A 22,208-nucleotide genomic window follows, 5' to 3' on the forward strand; every position below is an offset into this window, starting at 1 on the left:
TTATTATGTGCTTTTCATCTCTGTGGCTTAGTTATTTTGTAACTGGCAGTTTGTACCTCTTAATTCCCTTTTTCTGTTTCATCCAGGCCCCCACCCACCTGCCCTCTTGCAAGACACACGTTCTCTGTATTTAGGAGTCTGAGGTTGGTTGGTTGATTGGGTTTTTTTTTCATTTTTTTTCTTAAGTTCCGCATATAAGCAAAATCATATGGTATTTGTCTTCCTGTCTGATTTATTTTACTTCTTATAATACTACTTAGGTCCAATCATGTTGTTGCAAGTGGCAAAATCTCATTCTTTTTTATGGCTGAATAATATTCCATTGTGTGTATAGACCACATCTTTATCTATTAACTGTTGATGGACACTTGGGTTGCTTCCATGTCTTGGCTACTGTAAATAATGCTGCAGTAAACATACAGGTGCAAATGTCTTTTCAAATTAATGTTTTGGGAGACGTGGGGGGTAAAATATCTAGTAGTACAATTAGTGGATCATATGGCACTTCTATTTTTAATTTTTTGATGAACCTCCATGCACTTTTCCATGATGGCTGCACTCGTTTGCCTTCCCACCAACAGTGGATGAGGGTTCCTTTTTCTCCACATTCTTGCCAACACCTGTGATTTCTTTTTGATTTTAGCCAATCTGACAGGTGATACTTCATTGTGGTTTTTATTGGAATTCAAATTTAACTGAATGTTCTGCCCTGTTATGTGGCAACCCTACAGAAGAGCCTTCCAGATCTAAAATAAGATGGGAAGTGTCTTAACTCTTTTATTTACTTATTTTTAAAGATTCTATGTATTTTTTGAGAGAGAGAGAGATCGTGAGAAGAGAGCATGAGCAGGGAAGAGAGGGAGAAGCAGGCTCCTGCTGAGCGGGGAGCCCGACATGGGGCTCAGTCCCAGGATGCTGGGATTATGACTTGAGCCGAAGGCGCACGCCCAACTGACTGAGCCACTCAGGCGCCCCTTAACTCTTTTAGATGGACAACAGTATGGCAGTATATAGAAGTTATTTACATTATAATTACAACTATTTTCCTGAAAATAGTAAAAATGACAGCAAAGTAACAATCTTCTCTCTTACCTCTATCCTAAAGCATCTTTTCCTCAGAAGTAGTTTCATGCTCTTCATCTAGAAAAAAATATATAAACCAGTGGTTTCTTGGGTATGACAAGAAAAGAGAAGCCAGGAGTAGTGAAGATGGGACCACAACTAAGATGTGAAACATCCATATATTTGTAAAGAAAAAAAATCATGGGTCTTGGAGATGTTGAGGGAGAGGACTGGGCAAAACCAAGGAGATTGTCCTGCTTCTATGTTGCCTGATATTAGCTTGTTTATAATTTGGGGGCATTTCTACTTAATCAGGCTATGAGTTCAGAGCAGAACATCAAAAGTAATCAAAATTGGAAAGTATCTGGGGCACCTGGGTGGCTCAGTCAGTTGGGTGTCCGACTTTTGATTTTGCCTCAGGTCATGATCTGGGGATTGTGAGATCAAGCCCCGCATGGGGCTCTGCGTTCAGCACAGAGTCTGCTTGAAATTCTCTCTCTCCTTCTGCCCCTCCTTCATTCTTGCTCACTCACTGGTTCTAAATTAATTAATTAATTAATATATTCAAAATTGGAAAGTGTTCGTAATAAGGAAAGGCAAAAAGAACTAAAGTAGGCTGGGGGGAAGATGTGAGAGTTTTGAAGCAAATGAAGGAGGTATAACTTAGTCAACAGCAGCACCCTTGGGCCACTTGGGAGTGTTGCTTAATGACAGGGTTTGGTGGTGACAAGCCTCCTATGAAAACATGACAAAAGCACCCCCCCACACACACACACACATACACACGCACACTCTTAAGAAATTAAGGTGAGGGTCAGTTGACACACTTGGGCTTGGTTCCTGAACATTCCATTGGTGGTAGGGTAAGAGACCAGATATGCATCCAAAAGTTTCCACAACTTCGCCCGTCTGCCTTGTATCAAATGTAATTACTTAAACCTGTCTTTCCCTCCCAAATGATTGTAAGCTTTCCAGGAGTAAGGAGGTGGTTCCCATCCTTACATATATCTATCCTTACGCATATATATTTATATTTGCCTTAATCCATATCCTTAACCATCCTCATCCTTAATCCAAATGCAGTTTCCTTTGCCTTAGCAGGCCCACAGTAAGTACTTCCTGAACCGAACTGAACCTTTGGCAGCCGTCTATGGGACTCAGAGGGTAGAGCATCGTGCTGGCGTTCCGGCTCGGAGCCCAGTTAAGAAAAGTCAAATGTCCTTTCCTCTAGGAACCCATGAGCTCTGGAGGGAAGCAACTACAGCATTCTTGAGAATGACATGCACTCCGATAACAAGAAATCCTATACCAATAAATAAAGCCCACGTGTGCCCTGCATGTCGATGGAGTACTGATAGGTTAGTGGGTTTGGAAGTCACTGCTTTGGACATTAGGTAGAAAATTCCAAAGCTTCTGCGGAGGACCCCCATCAACTAGGGCACTGGGGTAAGTTTGGGGTTGGTAGGTGAGGCTCCTGTGTCTCTCCCTCACTGACCTGACAGTGTAACCTCTAACACAGCGGTCCGTGAAGTGTCTGCCTATAATCATCTTTGGAAATGTAAACCATGGAAAGAAAAACTGATGAAATCCTAGGGTGCCGTGAGCCTGTGCATTGCCTGGAAATGAACTGGAGCTCCTCCTGGGGGTTTGTGCACCCTTGTCCTGCCCTTGAGGAGTTCTTAGTAATGGCGGCTGGGTGGGGTCCACCTGGACACGACACCAAGACATCTTGACCTGGGCCCAGAGACCAAGGCTCTGAAGCGTGTGGGTCAAACTTCTATTGGAGGAACTAATGTAGATTCATGTGGTTAAAATAGAGACAAGCCTCTCCTACCCCAAGTACTCATTAATTCCCCCCCATTACTTTGCTCATTCAGACTTTTTTGACAAGGAACACACCTAAGCATTACGTGATATATAGAGATGACTAGCTTGTCATTTGTCACCTTGAGAAGCTGATTGTTGAGTGGAGGAGAGAGACACGTGAACACCTCTAAATCGGTGAGAGGAGATGGAGCCCAGAAGAGGTACAGAAGAATCCAGCAGGGAGCCACCTGCTCTCTCCTACCTGGGGAGATGGCCAGAGGCTCTGTGGAGCTGGTGGCCTGCCACAGGAACCCCGAGCTCCCTTCCTGGTATATTTGGATGTGCAGGCAGAAGGCTGCTTCAGGCAGAGGGCCCAGGATAAACAAAGACATGGGAGCTAGACTTTGTTCTATCACTTGCCCCTGGCGTGGGGTGAGAGAGAAGAGGGGACAGATGGTAACTGCAGGAGAGCCTTGAGAAGTAGGAGGGGCCACGGATGCTCCAGAGGCTGTGGCAAACCAGCTGGCGGCATGGGGAGCACTCCGTGTCTGCTTAGCTATTTTGCCAAAGGGCAGCTCTGCTTAGGAATCTGAAAAGAAAACTGACATTATTTATGTGCTACCCCTAGCAATACATCGGAGGCCAAGAGGAGCTGAGAGCTATTGAGCTAGTTCAAAGCAATCTCGATTATTGAAAATGAATGAAATTGAATTCCACTTCCTACAGAGTCATTTATTGAGAGACAAAAGCAATTAATATCAAAAATAAAATAATTGTGAACTTCTGAACTAAATTACCATGCAGATATAATGTACTGTCTCATCAGTCTTTAAATACTTGGTGTATTAGAAAATTGCCACACCCGTCTCTGAACCGGGCTCCTCCACATCATTAGCATTTCTTCACTCCGCTTTTGCCAGAGCGCCATTCTCAAGAGTCACAAAATTAAAAGCCAAAGTTTCAGAAGTGCTATTTCAAACATACGATTCACAGCCGTGGTGAGGTTTGGGATTTCAGTTTGTAAATGAACCCTGGCTCTTGGTAAATTAAAAACAAAACAAAAACAAAACCTGTACAACCGTGAACTTGTAAGGTGTCCCACCGTTCGTTGATAGTAACGGGAATTTTTGCATATTATTTCAAATTTGGCGTTGTTGTGCAGTACCTGCTTCCAAGTGTCATGGATGCGTTTGATGAATGATTCTTTTGTTGACCTCAAGCATCCTTGTGTACCTGAGTTACACACTGAGGGCCCTTAAGAGTTAAAAGTACAATATGTACGGAGATGTTACATATACTGTAAGGCACACAAATCGCAACTTGAGTCACCGTTTTGTGAGAACAGTACAGGGTCTCCAGAAGAGTTGGTCACCCATTATCCTTATTCCTCCCTACTCTGGGAAACAAGCTGTCTTAGGTAGGCTTCCGCAGCAGAGCAGGTGAGGATTGGATGAGAGTATTCAGAGATAGCTGGAGCGGGGTGGGACTGGAAAGAGGAAGCCTCTAACAAAGGGGCAGTATCAGGAAAAGTCTCTAGAGAGTAACTTAGGTCCTATCTTGCTGGGCAGCTCTGGAACAAGTGTAAGACATACCCCCAAGTCCTCCTACCCAGGGGCAATCAGTTGGCAGAGTTATACCCCCTGGATCTGATGATCAGCCCACAGAATCCTAGGAGCTGGCTGCTGGTGTGGAAACACATGGGGAACGGGTAGGAACAAAGATGGGAAGGGGTCCGGGGGGATGTGGACGGTGCCCAGAAAGAGTCTGCCACCCCAGCTACAGATCTATAACCAAATATCCCTGGTTACTGCTAAATACTGTGAGAAGAGAGCTTAATGTTAATCTCAGACTATGGCGAGAATAGAGAGCTCACTGTCATCATCCTGGGAAACATGCCCAAAACTCGGCAGTCATCTTTGATTCAGAGCCTGACATGGCAGGAAGAAGTTTCTCAGGGGCCAGGAGATCAAGTTTCTGCGGGTAGCAGGCTGGTGGTAGAGGACTGACACATGCTAGGCCGTCTCATGTAGGAAAACAAACCAGGAGAGGCGAGGGAGATACAATCATTATGAGAACACTTCCACAAAGCTGGCGTGAGGTGCTGGCGAAGACGAGCGTCACTAAAAAACCAGAGATACACCCATCTAAAAAAATCATTGAGTACTGGCTCAAAAATACATTCGAGTGCACAATTAGACCTGTAGCCCACCAGTGTGTAAATTCAGTGTCTAAAATAAATTATCTTAATAGGAGCATTAACTGTGGTTTGAATGTTGATGGAAAACTTTCCAGAATATAGAAACCAGGCAGAGAGGGAGGAGAATATTGAACCCACTAGAGTCTTGCCACCTGCTTAAAATTTGTGACTCTGTCTCGGAGTAATAGATGCTCTTAATATCCATTGTAATGGAATCTTTAGTATGTAGCTAACAACTGTTTATTTGTTCAATACTTAGATGTATCTCAGGAAAGATAAACCTTTATTTTGGTTGAGAGTTTTGCCATTAGCATTTTGGGAGGATAGAATTTTTTAAATTATTCCACAAAGTATGGTGTTGTCTTTTAAAGAAAAAATGCTGTCTCAGTGTAGTCCTTCCTCTGTTTCTCCTTGGAATTTCCTTAATGACCAATAACCCACTAAAGTCCATGTATGTTAATCGAATGTAGCACTAATGACTAGTCCTGGAGGTAAACCATGCTGTCATAGAGGAGCCTTTGTCATTAGATCTTCACAAAGTTGTATTTCATAGTAACATTCTCCAATGTTTATCCCCCATACCAGGACATTTTTGGGTTTCCACAGTGATTTACCCTCAATGATCAGGCAGTTCACTAAAATGTTAGCTTCTAAACTTAAAGCTTATAGGCTAGTCTGAATGGTTCCACTGTTACATTTAAGCTTTGTAAGTGTTTCTGCCAGAAACTTCTGTGCTTATTGCGTTCAACACGCAAACCAGGTCCTATTGGCAGTCATAAACCAGTTGGGGATAGACGTTTGAGGAATCCTTTGCAGTAAGCACTCTTGAAGGACTTGAAGTAAGATGTTCCATTGTTAGGGGACTTATGGTTACCACCGTAATCTTTCCAATTGTATTTGAGAATAGGATTTGGCTTCTGATAGCCTAGCTACATTTCCCCACTTAAAATGTAAAACAAAAATATTTATCCTGGAGACTGAATTTTAAATCTTAACTCTCTTAGACAAATCATAAGCAAAAATAGGTACTAAAATAAAGCCTCGATCTAGGTTGGCTTGCCTCACTGACTGAATTTGCCAGAGAATTGAGTAGTTTTCCACTTGAGTTTTTGCTTTGAAGACTTGGCATAGGAAAGGCTTACTTATTCATGGACCCTATGGGATGAGAACAGCTTCAAAGGAAAAATGAGAAGGACTTCTTTTGTTTCAGCTTCTTCGCCTTGGAATTATATTTGTGCGTGCTTTTATATCTTAAGAATGATGATGAATTTTTGTTCCAGACTCACTGGAGGAAGACCAGTCCAAGTGATGGAGAACGCTAAACTATCAATTATTTTAAAAGAAATAGAATATTTTTACTATAGCAATACTTTTATCGTGGGGCTTGACCAATAAAGTCCTTTCAGAAGAGCTCTGAAATTGAACCACTGCTTTGATAAGAATAATGACTGTAGAATTGTTTAAGAAACATGTTGCTTATGCTATAAACTTGCTTGGAAGCCTGTCTTTATAGGTGATATGAAGATACACTTCTAAACAATCAGCATATATATAGTTTTTTTTCTGAATTAAACTCTTTCTTTCTTTATCTCACCCAAGCTAATGCTTTAATCATGTACTTCCACTTTGCTCAGGTTGTAAAAAATGGCTTTCAGCATGAACTTCCTGCCCATTAACTTTCACCTAAATGGCACTAGGGTGCCATTTGGTTAATTATATTTGGAGTTCAAAGTTTTGATTATGGCTGATTTATCAGATGTAATCTTTTAAAGGCATAAAATTAAATAATGAGCAGTACATGTAAAAAAGATTAACTTTCCCTAAATCATCAAGATTGATGGTCTTGTTTTTCACAAATATACTGGATGTTGATATAATATCCTTTGCTTTTGTGTGTTAGGTTTCAAAAGCTCCAAGTGGTTAAATTCAGGGAATATTGTGCCAACCCGTGGGTCACAGGAACAAACTGAACCAATCTAAGGACTTTTGATTTTAAGATGTTATAAAGCTTAAGTCGTTTTGTTCTCATATCTAGTCCCGTTGAACTATTTAATGAGATCTGTGCTAAATGAAGCAAAAAGATAAAAATTCCTGCACTCGTGGATCTTGGATGGGTGCATCAAAGCCAAATAAAAGGCAAATAGTCACAATTGTTATCATTTGTTTTAAAAAAGAGTAAGCAAACCAAAAACCTTTGAAGTTAAAGATCTGGTGTCCTGAGAAGAGAATGAGGGGGTTGTGAAGGATTTGATGATCTTTTTGCTCATTATCACACATTTTAATTTTTCTTCAATACAAAGAAAACTTCAGCAATTGATTATGCAACAGATCAAAATTATTAGATTCAGTAGAAAGGAAATACATACAGAATTATTGAAATGACTAATCCCCTAAAGGTCTGATTATAGGCTAGCATAATCTAGACACTTAAGTTATTTTTATAACTATAATTCACTGCTCCTAAAGAATTCTTACGGTAAATGTAATATGTGAGCCATGCAGTAATCTTGAAAATTACCAAAAGATCCACCTATAAATCTTTTACCAAAAGGTAGCCAGAATTCACATTTTGGCAGGTATCCTCCTCATCACTTTCTAACATATGTGTGAATATTTATACAGATGTATTTCCTACAAGAAATAGGATGCTACTATGCACATTATATTACAGCCATTTTCTACTTTTTAGAACGAACACTTCCCCGTGAACTTTTACGTCGCCTTTACATTCTAATTTTAATGTCCTCATGGTACTTCCTCACACTGTGGCATCTCAGTTGCATTCACCAAGCCCCTATGTACTTACATTTAAATTTACAAGTTTTCACGTCTCTAAATAATGGGATGTCTGTCCTTTTCCTTACCTTTAATTACTTCCTCAGGGCACACTCCAGAAAGTGGAATTTCGTGGTTAAAGTCTTAAGGCTCTAGATACACGGTTAACAATATCTCCTCAAAAGGGGATGCATATAATTCCACTAGCTGGAAACATGTCCCCTCTCTCCAGATGTCACTTTAACTAGGTTCTTGCTTTGATTTTTAACTTTTTGTCACTGTAGCAGTCACAAAATGACTCTAAAAAATGACTACTTTTATGTGAAATTCAAATATATGTTTAAGGATTGAGGATTTGTAATGTTGTTTTAAATTTATAAACAAATCTAACTTAGAGGAAGTGGGAACTTCTGGGATATGAGCATCCTGAGGACCAAGTTCGAGGTGATGCTCTTTACAAAAGCCAGTCAACAAATTACAAATAAGAACATAAATAGAATGGGAACAAAAAAGTCTGCTTAGAGAAAATAAGTTTGAAATCAGGGTAGAGAATCTTTATCCCCAAGAATCATAATTTGTTGTAATCTGATGAGAAATTTGATTTTAGATGGAGTTATGAAGATATGATGCTATCTTAGAAATCCTGTGGCCATTCTCTTTAAAGAGTTTGTAGTGAAACAATCTAAGAAGCATGAATGGTCTGTGAAGACTGTATTCTAATAGAAATAGTAAACAGTAGGCTCTCCAGCAAACATCTTTGCTTATGACTGGTAGTTATCAAAATTAAATGATACTAAGAAAATTGAGTTGCCATGTTAAATACAGTGACAGAATGTTAGAATTAAAAGATTGTCTAACCCAGCTCCTTATTTTACAGGTAAAATAGAGTACTGCAGAGATGATGTGATATCCCCAAGGAGTCATATCTGGTGAGTAAAGAAAGAAGAAATAAATAAATCTGATCAGTAAACTTTGTCAATATCCCAGGTATAGATAGAAGAGAACTAGGTTTGGGTTTCCGTTACTAGCTGTGGGGATAAAAGCAGAAATTTTGTATGGGCATAGATGAAGCATTAGAACAAGGAAGAATTAGCCAAGTTTACTGTTACCTCAACAAGTCAAAAACTTGTATCGCATAGATCCTCTTACAATTCATGTTTTCAAATGTTTAGCAAAGCTTGGTTAGGCATGACTGTGCTAGAATGGTCCTGAGATTTCTCAAGAAAAGATTAACATCCTTGGCATGGAACTTTGCAATAAAGGAAACACTATAGTTTAATTCATAGTGATTTAAGAAGATGGAAGATTCTTGAGAGGGGAAATCTAATTACAGTGAAAATAAAATTTCATTTACCCATCATTTCCTCCATTATTCATTACTTTTTTTTTTATTGGGAAGATAAGTATATACAAGGAATTGCAAAGAGAAACATGAAAGTGTACTGGGAAAAAATAAGGAATTGATGTAATGCTATTTAAGTATAAATTTCTCATATTATCATATTTTAACTTAATCTTCAAGTGAACCTATTGGGTAAATTCAATTGGTTATTTTAAAACAGAATTCCTAGAGCAGCTCCAAATAACTTCATTGCTTTTTCTAATTCATTTGGAATTTAATGCATTTTTTAATGACCTAATAACTTTGTTTTCTTCTCTACTTGGTAGAGCTATTTAATGCATTTCTTAATGACTTTAATAACTTTGTTTCTCTCTCTATTTGGTGGAGTTACACGTTCTAGTTGAAAACTTAAAGATTTGAACACTGCTTCCTTCTTTATTTTTTTTGTTGCATTTTCTTAATTAGGAGCCAGATTCTTTCATTCAAATTTAATGTAAACTGGAATTAATCTAATGCTGCAGTTTCACACCAATATATTGATTTATTTTATATTCCAGAGAGCAAAGTATTTTATAATAATTAAAGATTATTACTGATGATTATGGCATACAATTTAGAGAAAAAGTTAAATGACGCAAGCTGATATAATGTTCATTTGTGAGAATAAGTATGTGAATATAGTCAAACATTTTAGAAAATGAACTTCTCTAACTTGAAATTGCAGTACATATTAAAATGAAGCTTAAGCAATTAAAACATTTTGGCACTGGCTTAAGAATAAAGGAGATCAGTGACACAGAGTAGAGTCTAGAATGAGATCGAAATATAGGAATTTAATGGAGGATAGAAGTGACATTTCAACTTAGAAGAACTATGATGGCAGAGTCAAGAACAAGTGATGAAAAAACAGATGACATAAAAATATAAAATATCTTTATGGCAGAAGACAAGGCTGAAGGAGTTTTGTCAACAAGTAGGGGATGTATACATGTAGGCACATCCATAAGAATAGGATAAGCAAATCAGTGGGAAAATAGACACATGGTATGACTTAGCTATCGCCCAAAGAAATACCAGTGGCTGGTAAACAAGATGGAAAAAAGGACTCAAGGATACTAATACTTAAATATACATAAAAAGTGTATTTTGTGTTTTAGTCTGGCAAAATGCATGCTTGATAACCTCAAAACATCAAACAATGGGGAGATGAGAGACATCTCCACAGCCTTTCATTGTATGTGGAAATGTGAAGTGAAATAACTTTTCTTGGAGTGAAATTGGCCACTAAATATTAAAATTCCAGTGATAGGTATCCTATGACCCAACTGTCTAATTTCTTAGAAAATTACTCAAGTTCCTAAGATATGTTCAAGGTGTTCATTATGCTTTGTTTGTAATAGAAAAAAATCAAAGACTGGTTAAATAAATGATGTTGCCTCAATATAATGAAATAATCTGTACTTTGTATTAAAATGCAGTGTATCTATGTCAGACAACATGGTAATATGTTGATAGTAAGGGAGAAATACAAGTTACATACATTGAATAATCTTGTTTTGTTAAAATAACACCCTGTAATTTAAAAAATACTTGTCTCTGGATATAGAATTGGCGAAGTAGGTAGGTTACTTCTTCATTCATTCATGTATGTATAGTTGACACACAATGTTGTATTAGTTTCAGGTGCACAACTTAGTGATTTGACAAGCTTATGCATTATGTTATGTTTGTCACAACTATAGCTATACCTGTCCCATTATATCACTATTATAACATCATCGACTGTATTCCTCATGCTGTGCTTTTTATTCCTATGACTTGCTCTGTCCATAACAGAGGCCTGTATCTCCCTCTCCCCTTCACCTTTTTTGCCCAGCCTACCACCCCTGCCACCATCATTTTGCTCTCTGTGTTTATAGTTCTGATTCTGCTTTTTTGTCCCCCCCCCCTTTTTTTATTGCATTTATGAGTGGGATCATATGGTATTTGTTTTTCTCAGTCTGACTTGTTTCACTTAGCATAATAACCTCCAGGTGCATGCATGTTGTCTCAGATGGCAGGATCTCATCCTTTTTATGACTGTGTAGTATTCCATTGTGTATATATACCATCTTTTCCTTATTCATCTATATGGTAAAGAAGAAATTAAACTGTCACTATTTGCAGACCACATGACACTGTACATAGAAAATCCACCAGAAAACTATTAGAAGTAATAAGTAAAGTGGCAGGATACAAAATTAATACCCGGAAACTAGTAGCATTTCTATACACTCAACATGAAGTTGCAGAAAGAGAAATTTTTAAAAATACCATTTACAATTGAACCAAAAAGAATAAAATACCTAGGAGTAAACTTAACTGAAGAAGTGAAAGACCTGTACTTTGAAAACTATAAAACACTGATGAAAGAAATTAAAGATGATAGAAATGGAAAGATACTTAGCTTTGGATTGGAAGAATTAACACTTGTCAAAATGTCCACATTACCCAAAGCAATCTACAGATTCAGTGCAATCCTTATGAGAATGCCAAGAGCATTTTTTGCAAAACTAGAACAAATAACATTAAAATTCGCATGGAACTACAAAAGATCCTAAACAGCCAAAGGAAAGAATGAAACTGGAGGTATCACAATCCCAAGTTTCAAGATACACTGCAAAGCTGTGTTAATTAATCAGAACATTATGGTACTGGCACAAAATAGACACATAGATCAATGGAACAGGATAGAGACCCCAGAAATAAATCCTCATATACCCAATCTATGGCAAAGGAGACAAGAATATACAATGGGGAAAAGACAATGAAACTGGACTACTTTTTAACACCACATACAAAAATGAACTCAAAATGTATTAAAGACTTAAATGTAAGACCTGAAACCAAAAAAATCCTAGAAGACAACATAGTAATTTCTCTGACATAAGCCGTAGCACCATTTTTCAAGGTGTATCTCCTAAGACAAGGGGAAACAAAAGCAAAAATAAACTATTGGGACTATATCAAAGTAGAAAGCTTTTGCACAGCACAGGAAACCATCAACAAAACAAAAAGACAACCTACTGAATGGGAGAAGGCATTTGCAAATGATATATACTACAAGGGGTTAATATCCAAAATATATAAAGGTCTCACACAACTCAACACCAAAAAAGCCAACAATCTGATTAAAAGATAGGCAGGGTATCTGAATAAACATTTTTCCAAAGAAGACATCCCGATGGCCAACAGACACATGAAGAGATGCTCAACATCGTTCATCATCAGGGAAATGCAAATCAAAACCACCATGAGACATCTGCTCATGCCTGTTAGAATGGAGAAAATCAAGAAGACAAGGAACAGCAAGTGTTGGTGAGGATATGAAGAAAAAGGAACCATGTTCCCTTTTGGCAGAAATGTAAATTGCTGCAGCTACTGTGGAAAACAGTATGGAGATTCTTCAAAACTTTAAAAAAAATTAAAAATAGAAATACCATCTGATCCACTAATTCCACTATTGAGTATTTACCCAGGGAAAATGAAAACACTAATTCAAAAAGATAAATGTACCCCTGTAAATGCAGCTGTTTATTGCAGCATTATTTACAATAGCTAAGACCTAGGAAGCAGCCTAGGTGTCCATCAATAGGTTATTTTATCTTGTCATTTGTTTTTAATATGTATTCTAATGAAAGGTACTTTTAAATTTTCTACATTTTTCCGATGAAATATATGATTAACATATAACCATGGAAAATAACAAAAGAGTGAAAATAGAACAATAAAAATAATAGGTATACAGAATCTATTTTAGTCCTGTAGCTCACTGTAAATTTATGTTTTCTGTTAAGATTTGTATTTATTTGAGAGAGAAAGCAACTAAGCCGTGGAGTGGGGGGGAGGGGTAGAGGGAGAGGGAGAAGCAGACTCCCCACTGAGCAGGGAGCCCAACACGGGGCTACATCCCAGGACCCTACAATTATGACTTGAGCCAAAGACAGATGCTTAACAGGCTGAGCCACCCAGGCGCCCCCAAAATTATGTTTTGATCTATAACTTAAAATGAGTTATCTTCACTGAAATGCATATCTTTAAGAAATTCCACCCTTAGATATATAGCAAGAAAAATGAAAATATGTCTGCACAAGACTTCTATACACGTGTTAGGAGCATTGTTCATAATGAGCCAAAATATGGAGACAGCTCAGGTTTTCAGTAATGATAATGGATAAATGTGGTACATCCATACAATGAAATATTACAGTAATAAGCGAAGTACCAACCTGAGAAAACCTTGAAAACACTATTTTAAATGAAAGAAGCCAGGGACAAAAGAAGACATATATGATTTCACTTATGGGAAATATCTGGAATATGTAAATATAGAGACAGGAAGTAGATTTTTGTTTGCCTGGTGCTGAGACTGGAAGAAGGAAGCTAAAGAGTTCTTGCTAATGTGTGTGGGGTTTCTTTTCAGAGAGAGAGAATTGTTGGAAAAGTAGGTCACGGTGATGGTGGCACAACTCCAAATGTAATAGAAACATTGAATTGTATACTTCAAACAGGTGAACCTTATGGTCCATGAATTATCCTAATAACAATTTTTAAAAATACATAACTTTCCTTGGGCATTTTAGACAATTTCTGAGATGACTTCTCAGAGAGTAATAAAGATTAAGAATCAAGGAGTGTTTCCGTAATCTGTAGTTGAGTCTGAAAGGTCACATAACCTTTTAATAACCACAGAAGATTTCCCAGCAGCTGGGATCTGCACTAGGAGTGGTACCAGCGATGATTTAAATCCTCCAGACAGGAAAGTATTTTATGCCCCTTTCAGTTCTCCCCCAAAGCTTCTGATTCTCTTGGTAAGAGAGCCAATTTGATGGCGTTTCATCTGTTGTAGCCCTTTTTAAACAAAGACAGCCCAGTCCTGAGTCTTAGAGCTAACCTCGGGCCATGCCATCTAACCAGGACTCAATTATTTCCATACTTTTTATAGTTGATCTTCTCTTTGAGGTCATTGAAGCTGATTTGTGCCTTTTGGAGGATTATAACTTACCCATCTTAAACACATTTATTCAAGTAAAAAAAAAAGTATGCTAATGTAAGTAGAAATAATGAAATTTGTTGACCAAAAAAATCAAAATTCATGCTGGTGGAACCTGCTTACCTGAAGCTTAAGGAACAATTTAAAGACTATAGCAGTCACAAAATCTTGGAGCCTACGGGGGACTGTAGACGATGTAATTGAAGATATTTGTTTTACAAATGAGGTCACATAGACCTTGGGAGGTTGGGGCTCAATTTTCAGACCCAGCCTCAAGATTAAAAGGAGGACTGGTAACTAAGAAGAGGTCTCCGAAGGTGTGATTTGGGTGAACTGAGGCAGTATTGACAACTCCTCCATGCTTTAGAGGTGCTCAGTCAGGGAACACTGGGATTCCCAATTCCAGGTGACAACTGTCTCCCCATTTCTGGCTGCAGTTGGGTGTTTGTGAACTTTTGTTGTCCGGGACAACCAGACAGAGCTACGGGGAGGGAAGGNGGGAAGGGGCTGTTAGGAAAGCCGGGGGGGGGGGGGGGAGGAAGGGCAGGCCTATCTTGCCGTTTTGTAAATGCCAAAGCTAATTTCAGTGATTGCTTTAGCGATATAATGATAACCAAGATTAAAGCAAGCAGGAATCCACTTAGGATATGAGAGCTGGAATTTTAGATTTCATTATAAGATTGGCATTTCAACAAAATAGTAATATAATGGCAATGGATTTCCATTTTTTCTCCATTTCTGTTGAAATATTATCTCATAAATATACTTTGATACAAAAGAGATCTCTCAATTTCATGAGAGCCCGAGAGCCCTATTTTATTCTTATGCCGACTTATCCCTAAAACATCTTTTTGATGTACAGCTTCAATATTCTTTCCAATGTCCATGACATCAGCAATCAAAAATGGCATTAGTTTTCATTTTTTTTTCACGTAGAGTTGTAGGTTATCCAAAAAGAAGGCGGGGAGGGGGGGCTCCTGCTTAGTGCTCACTGAAACACCCTTATAATACAATTATCAAGAGATGTTTATGGTTCATGCAGCTAATTGTTCCAAGAGGAGGGAAAAAATGCCATCCTTGAAAGGAGGCAACTTTATCCAAAACTATTCTAAACTGTGCATAAGGCGCATAGGGAGGGAAGTAATACTTTTTAAATATATATCAGTATTGCTTCTGTTAGAGGAAAGGCGGTGTTCTCCCAGATTCTGTTTAGGAGATGGAAGTTGTGAGACCGCACAACTGGAAAGTGGCCGAGTTCTGAATCTCTCTACCCTGCTATGCTTACAGGTCCACAAAGTTAACTGCAGACCACATCCACATAGGCCAACCTCCCCAGGCCCCAGAAATGAAATCTTTCACCCACTGAGGTTGTTAGCTACAAGGGTACTGATTAATGAGGATCATTTAGTTAGAGAACATAACAGATTGATTAAGTACACTTGATTGTAAGTACCATTCTAGAACTTCATTTTATTTTTAATTTTTTCCCCTTTCCGGAGGTACTCCAACATTCTTACCCAGTTTTTGTTAGTTATGTTGGTTATGAAAACCCCTTGCAAACAATCTGATATTCACCTGGTTTGCATATAATTCCTATCTACATCAAATACTACTTTAGGGAAACTGCAGCTTTCTGAAATATGGGCATTAAAGAACTAATTATTGGGTTAATGACCATGCTTTTCCTCTAGATGGTCCATTTAGAAAGAAAGCTGGATGCTTTGTTACTCAAGGAATGTGTTAAATTACAGCAGTAACATAAATGAACCCTTGAAATATATATAGAGCACGAGTTAGTGTTGTTAGTGTTACACTGATTCTAGCATTATACAGGTATTTTCACTAGATGTGCCACATATTCTGATCGATTTCTGTTACTGTACCCACTCTCATTTAACAACCATGACCAAAACATAGACATGAATGTGATTGTTTCAGACAAAGCATAACCATAATTCTTGGCTACTTTCCTTATGGTAAAAACTAAAAGCTCCTTAAATAAATGTGTAGTTAGGTAATATTTGGTGTAACATGTCTGAGGCTCTAGGATGTGAATGTGCTGCATAACTCAGCCACACATGTGAAAAATAATGCCAGAGGGCTGGCTCATGGATGAGGGTCTTTGGTGGCCAGACCTTGGAGGAGGAGGAAACCACTGTTGCTCAGTACAGCTCATGGTTCGAACACACTGGCCTTTGAGATTGCTCTGTAGAATCCCTCCCTTTTAACAATAAAAGGATCAGTTTCTTAAAGGATTAATTTTTAAACGGAAGAAATTGGTACCGTTTTCCTCTGATCCATTAACTAGTGTGGCAATGCGCCCTACTGCCCACCCCCAGCAGAACACAGGATGAAAAAGTTGGACAGTGCCAGCTATAGAATAAACATTTTTTTTTCCTGAATGACCCAAGGCTCCCTCATTACTGTGATGTCTAAAGAAGCTGCTGCCTTTTCATTTTAATGTGAGAGACATAATTTTCTTCTTGTTTTCCAAGGCTGTCAGATAATAGACAAATTGCTTTTGATAAAAACATGCTTTCAATTTCTCCAGTGTAATAATTCAATTTTCATTTTCATAAGGGATTATTTTGATGGCTTGAATTGGTTGACTAGGATGTCAGTGTCTAGTACTCATCAGTAAAGATTGTGGCCTGAGTGATAATTCAGGAGAGCATATGCTACTATCACATTTATTATGTACAAATGCTTTTCTGTGTTTAATTCTTGAAAATCAGGAGTGACAACTCATTTGAGTAAATTTCTCTTGGCCTATTTCTCCCTAAAAGTCGCTTAGAAACGAAGACAATTTGTGCAACTCTTTATTGAAGAATTTGTGCAGTGTTGTTTATTGAAGAAAAATGGATTCTGACTCTTGGAATTTCAACTCCTGTAATTCCTGCTAGTGGTTCGTGTTCCTCTTCTTTATTTCACTACCCTGATTGTGTGTGTGCGCACACCTATGTTTCTCTCTTGCTCTATGAATACATAAAGCAGACCTCAACAGAACTTTAATTTAAAAAAATAAAAGTAGTATATATACATTTTGGAAAATTCTGATATCAAAAAAAGTAAAAATCCTCTGTTAAGTCCCTGTTTATTTCTTTTTCCTTATTTAAATCTCTCAAAATTAAGAGATTAACATCTGAAAAGTTCTTCTGTTAACTATCTTCGCTTACCTATCCAGCTGTGTATTCACTGGGAGCCCAGCACCCGGGTATGATGCTATGCCATCCTTCCTGTAAGCCCTGCCCTAATTCCAGTCAAAAGCTGAGCAAACGGTGAACCCCTAGCACACGGCAGGCACTATGTTAAACACCAAAGACACACAGGGGAGTAATACATAGGTCCTAACTGGTAGATGTAGACAGACATGAACTTGTTGAGGGAAGTGCCCTAGCAAGGGTGTGGCTGACCTTGAATGGGCATCTGGGAGAGGCAAGCATTTCACATAGCTTCTAGAGGGAAAAGTCTGCCTGGAGAGACCATTTGAATGTTTTTGGTATATTAAAGGTAACTGAAGCCGTATGTTGAGTTATATTTCCTAAGAGTATAGAGAGAAGTAAACATAGGTCCAAAGCTTAAAGAATTTAATGGTTGGCAGAAGGAGGTGAGCTTGAGAGTGAAATTGAAAAGAAACAGAAGTAGCTGGAAAACCAGAAACTGTGGTATCCAGTGGGCACAAGCAAAGAATGTTTCAAGATGGGGAAAGCAGTCCATTGGATAAAATGCTATTTGTTAATAGGATCTGAAAGATAATCATTAGGTTTAGCAACATAAATGTTATTGGTGACACTGATAGGAGCTGTTTTATGAGATGTTAGCAAGAAACCAGCGAGGAGTAAATGCAGAGGTGTTAGCAGGATCTCTAAATGCCTTTTACCCCATTTTAACATGTTAATGTCATTACTTGATGTATGGTTCTGATGTTTCCATTATTTAAAATGTGGGTTCCTTATGTGCATTGGCTGTCTTACCTCTGATAACCCTAGTCCTAGTACTATACCTACTCTATGAAAAGTGTTGAGTAAATACTTGATTAGTAAATCTTTCTTCCCACAACTACTTCTCCTATGTAGTCGCTACCATTTCCTTCTGGTCTTCAATTCCTTCTTTCTCCTTGCTTTTTCTGCACTGGATAGGCTGCCAGTTTAATCTGTTCTTCTGCAACATCTCTCCATGTCACAGTTTTTTGGCTAGTTGCTAGGTAACTCCCTCTACTCCAAGAAATTGTATCTTCAGTTAAGAATTAAATTATAACTGAAAGAATTAAGTTAGAACATACATAAAATTCCTCCCCTTCCACTCTGTGTATCTTCTTCCTCCCCCATGCCCCCTTCCATCTGTGTGAGTGTATGTATCTCCTCCCTCCCTCTCAACTCCTTTTCCTTCCTCTCCATCCTTTTCCCCATCTTTGCCTTTTTTTTTTTTTAAATAAGAACTTAAATGCCATTTTGACCCAGAACATACAAGTTGTAGATATAGGGAAGAATCACTAATTACCACACTTGTTCCGTGGAGACATATTCGAAAGCTGGTTTGAGGACCACAATAGATTAACACAAAAACTAAAAGAACAAATATTGAAGGGGTAAAAACTGAGGACTACTTAGATTAAATAAATCTCAAATTATTGAATGATGAAGATTCTGTGAGTCTGACACCTTCCCCTTTTGTTAATCACACCAAGAGAAAACAGAATTTAGGAAATGGGATATTAGCTACAGTTTTCTTTGTCCCATCCATGATGATGTTTTAATCCTTGGACACCCATTAACTAAAAGGATTTGACTGAGCTTCTGTGTCCTGTGGTGCAGTCCCTCAGCGCAGAGCACTGCTTGGGCCGCTGAAGGATGAAACTGATTGAGGCAAGAAGCGCCATCTATAATGGCGGCCTCATCTATAATGGTGCCCGCCTTTACCTCCTGTAATGCTCAGGGGAGGAGCAGCTTATCTTCGGGATGGCCAATTCTTTATGGTTAGTATCAGAAATGAGCCTATCAATCAGCCACATGAGACTTTTAAAGGGGCACCAGGGCCATAAACTTTATGAAAAAGGCTAAAGATTGCATTCAGCCCTCAAGCAGATACACAATTACCCTAAACCCAGTTCAGGGCAGGGAGACTAAATCTTCTTTTTAAAAAACAAAACAAAACAAAATCTGACAAAGTCAAGACCCTCACACTCATCATGGGTTTTAGAAGAAGCAAAGTGATAAGAGATAGCAGCTGTCAGACAAATCTCTCCTATAGCTGCACAAAGAAAAGAAGAGGAAGGGCAAGGAAGGAGATGCTACAGAGAAGGGAAGACAATTAGGCTGGAAGGGGAAGGAAACAAAGGAAGACTAGAGAGAGATGTTTCTGGAGTCTATAAATACTTGCCTGCTTAGGAGATGAACTTATTGATATTGAGGGGACTTGAAAAATCTTATTGATTTATTCACTGTAGGCAGAAGTTAAAGAAAATCTCATTTTCACGAGCTTCCCTTCCTATCACTTAGTTCCCTGGTGACACAGAAAGTAAACCTTTTCTAAGGGTTTTCCCAGACAGTTTGACATTTTGTTGAATTAACTAGCATATATTGTACCAAATTTATATGCCACATCTTTCCACACAAGCAAGGAAAGATTTTATATTGAATAGAGTTTGGGGGGCACCAAGAGTACTCTGGAAACTTTCTAGGGTGATCTTGCTTCTGAAGTTTGCCTGTCTGCCTCTAAAGTCTCCCCCGTGTCTCACTGCCTACCCGCCTGGGTATACATGGTGAGGGCATTCTAAATCTCAGCAGGATTCTTCTCTGACACAAGAGATCAGTCCCCTGAGGCTCCCTGTGTGTGCACTGTCATCATGTTTTATCTGCTAGATATCAAGAACATCTGAAGTATTTGGGGAAGGTGTGAGGAAGGAAGATTAGATGAATTAAGCATCATATTGCTGGTACAGCTGGGGCTGTTTTGATCCCAGTGGCAAATATCCACATATAAATGTTGAGCCAAAAATGCAGTTTATATTTTGGTGTGTCTTCCCTTTAGGCAGCACGTGCTATCCACCTACTGCTGTGAATGACTCTGTGAGGTGGTGTCGTGTCCATAGTTTCCTAGGGCTGCTGGAATGAAGTTTCACGAAGTGGGTGGCTGAAAACAAATTTATCATCTCTCAGCTCTGGATGCTAGAGGTCTAAATTCACGGTGTCTGCAGGACCATGACCTGTAGGGGCCAAGTCTCCACCTTTCCCATCACCCTGTATTTTCCCTGTGTCTTCCTGTCCTCACGTGGCTGCCATCTTACAAGATACCAAATCCTCTTGGGTTAGGGGCCCTTCTTATTCCACTGTGATTTTAACCTGATTGTATCTACAGTAATTCTATTTCAAAATAAGATCACATTCAGGGATTAACACTTCATCTTTTTTTTTTTTTAAGAGGGGCAGATACATAATTTCGCCTATAATAGTGACAAAAAGAAATGTTCATTTGAAGTCTTAACCAAATAGACTTAGACATATTTCTAATTCAATGTTGTACACACTTAACTAGAAATCACTGGCATCAAACATTGTGCTAGGTGCTATTTGAGTTATATGAGATGATCAATATAAGACCCACCCCCCACCCATAGCATCTAGGTACCTGAATACAGCAGGATTACATTATTAAACACCTTTCAGACAGAGATACAATTATACAAAAATTTTAGTACTTCTACAGGACACAAAGGGTATAGTAGTAATTAATAATAGTTGCTACTATTTATATAGTACAAAAATATTTGCCAGGCCCAATTCTAAGTGCTATACATTCAGTTTACTCCCCATGGGCAGTCCTGTATGGTGTGTACAAATCAGGTCAAACCCTTTTCTTGTGGAGCTTACATACTTGTGGTTTGTTTTCTAGTCCCCATGGATTTGAGGAGTTTCATCCTTATAATGAGATCAGATGAACCTTGTGATCCTTTCCTGCATTGGTACTATTGTCTCCATTACTTTGTTGCTGTAGTTTTGGGGAAAATGCAGACATCAGAGGGTTTTAGCATTTAAAACATAGCTGGAATGGATTTCACTCCAGATCTTACTTTGCCCTGGGCTGCTGAGTTGACATTTACCAGACTGAGTCCACCATGTTTGGGTGAGGTCTTGAGTGCCACTGACAGAAACGAGTGCAAGATGGAGTCGCTAAAATAGATCATGGCCACTTGAAAGTCAGTTCCATGACCACTAGACTTTCCATCTGTTTACTCTATTTCATTAGTGTCCAAAAGAGTAGCTGACCCGCTAGAAGATGTTCAATAAATATTTGTAGAATGAATGGATGACAGTAATTAGCACGCATTTCAGAGCCAAAGCTTAAATCATGCCTTGGAAAACAGAGGGTATTACTGGCTTTTGGTACTCACAAACAAAATGCCTGCTCTAAAATTGAAATTATATATTATGCTATTTTGGATAACAGATTTGAGACTTTGCTGAAACAAAACCACACTAGAAAGCCCAGCAATATTTCTTTCCCAGACACCTAAACCAACACTTAATAATCCATTTCTTGGACCTGAGTGGGTTGTTGGTTTGTGTGGCATTTCTTCTCTAAACCGTTTCACACCAAAGGAGGAAAAACAAACGGGATGCTCCTTTGCAAACTTAGTTCTTTCACTTCCCCTCCAGACCTCCATTTGGGTGGCAATATAGTCAGTTGGCTTAAAGGGGTGATGAAGAATTATAAGATGCTGATATCTGGCATGATTAAAATGGTAAAAGGCACAAACTGGAAAATATTTAGAGAAGAAACTAACCCTACAGTACAAGAGGAGACCTTGCTGGAAATCACTTTTCAGTCTAAGGCGGTGAATAAAGTAAATGGTGGGGCATTTGGGTAAAAAGCAAAAACAACAACAAATTCTCAGAGATGCCTGGGAGCCATCAATAGGATGTCTCACATGCTTTGGGGATCTACTGTTTGCAAGATAAAGCATGCCATGAGTAACCAGTACTATTTGGAGAACA

The 22,208-nt window shown here is 38.5% G+C and overlaps 1 protein-coding gene across 1 annotated transcript in view; it reads left to right on the plus strand.

Moving 5' to 3' along the window:
* Nucleotides 1-22,208, plus strand: part of RARB (retinoic acid receptor beta) — a 729,907-nt gene that overhangs the window by 216,901 nt on the left and 490,798 nt on the right. Inside the window, exon 3 of the mRNA XM_034662078.1 lies at nt 8,718-8,769. The gene's annotated coding sequence lies outside the window, so the exon portion shown is untranslated. The remainder of the gene's footprint in view (nt 1-8,717; nt 8,770-22,208) is intronic.

The sequence above is a fragment of the Ailuropoda melanoleuca genome, chromosome 6 (assembly GCF_002007445.2).
Source record: "Ailuropoda melanoleuca isolate Jingjing chromosome 6, ASM200744v2, whole genome shotgun sequence".
NCBI classification, from domain to species: Eukaryota; Metazoa; Chordata; class Mammalia; order Carnivora; family Ursidae; genus Ailuropoda; species Ailuropoda melanoleuca.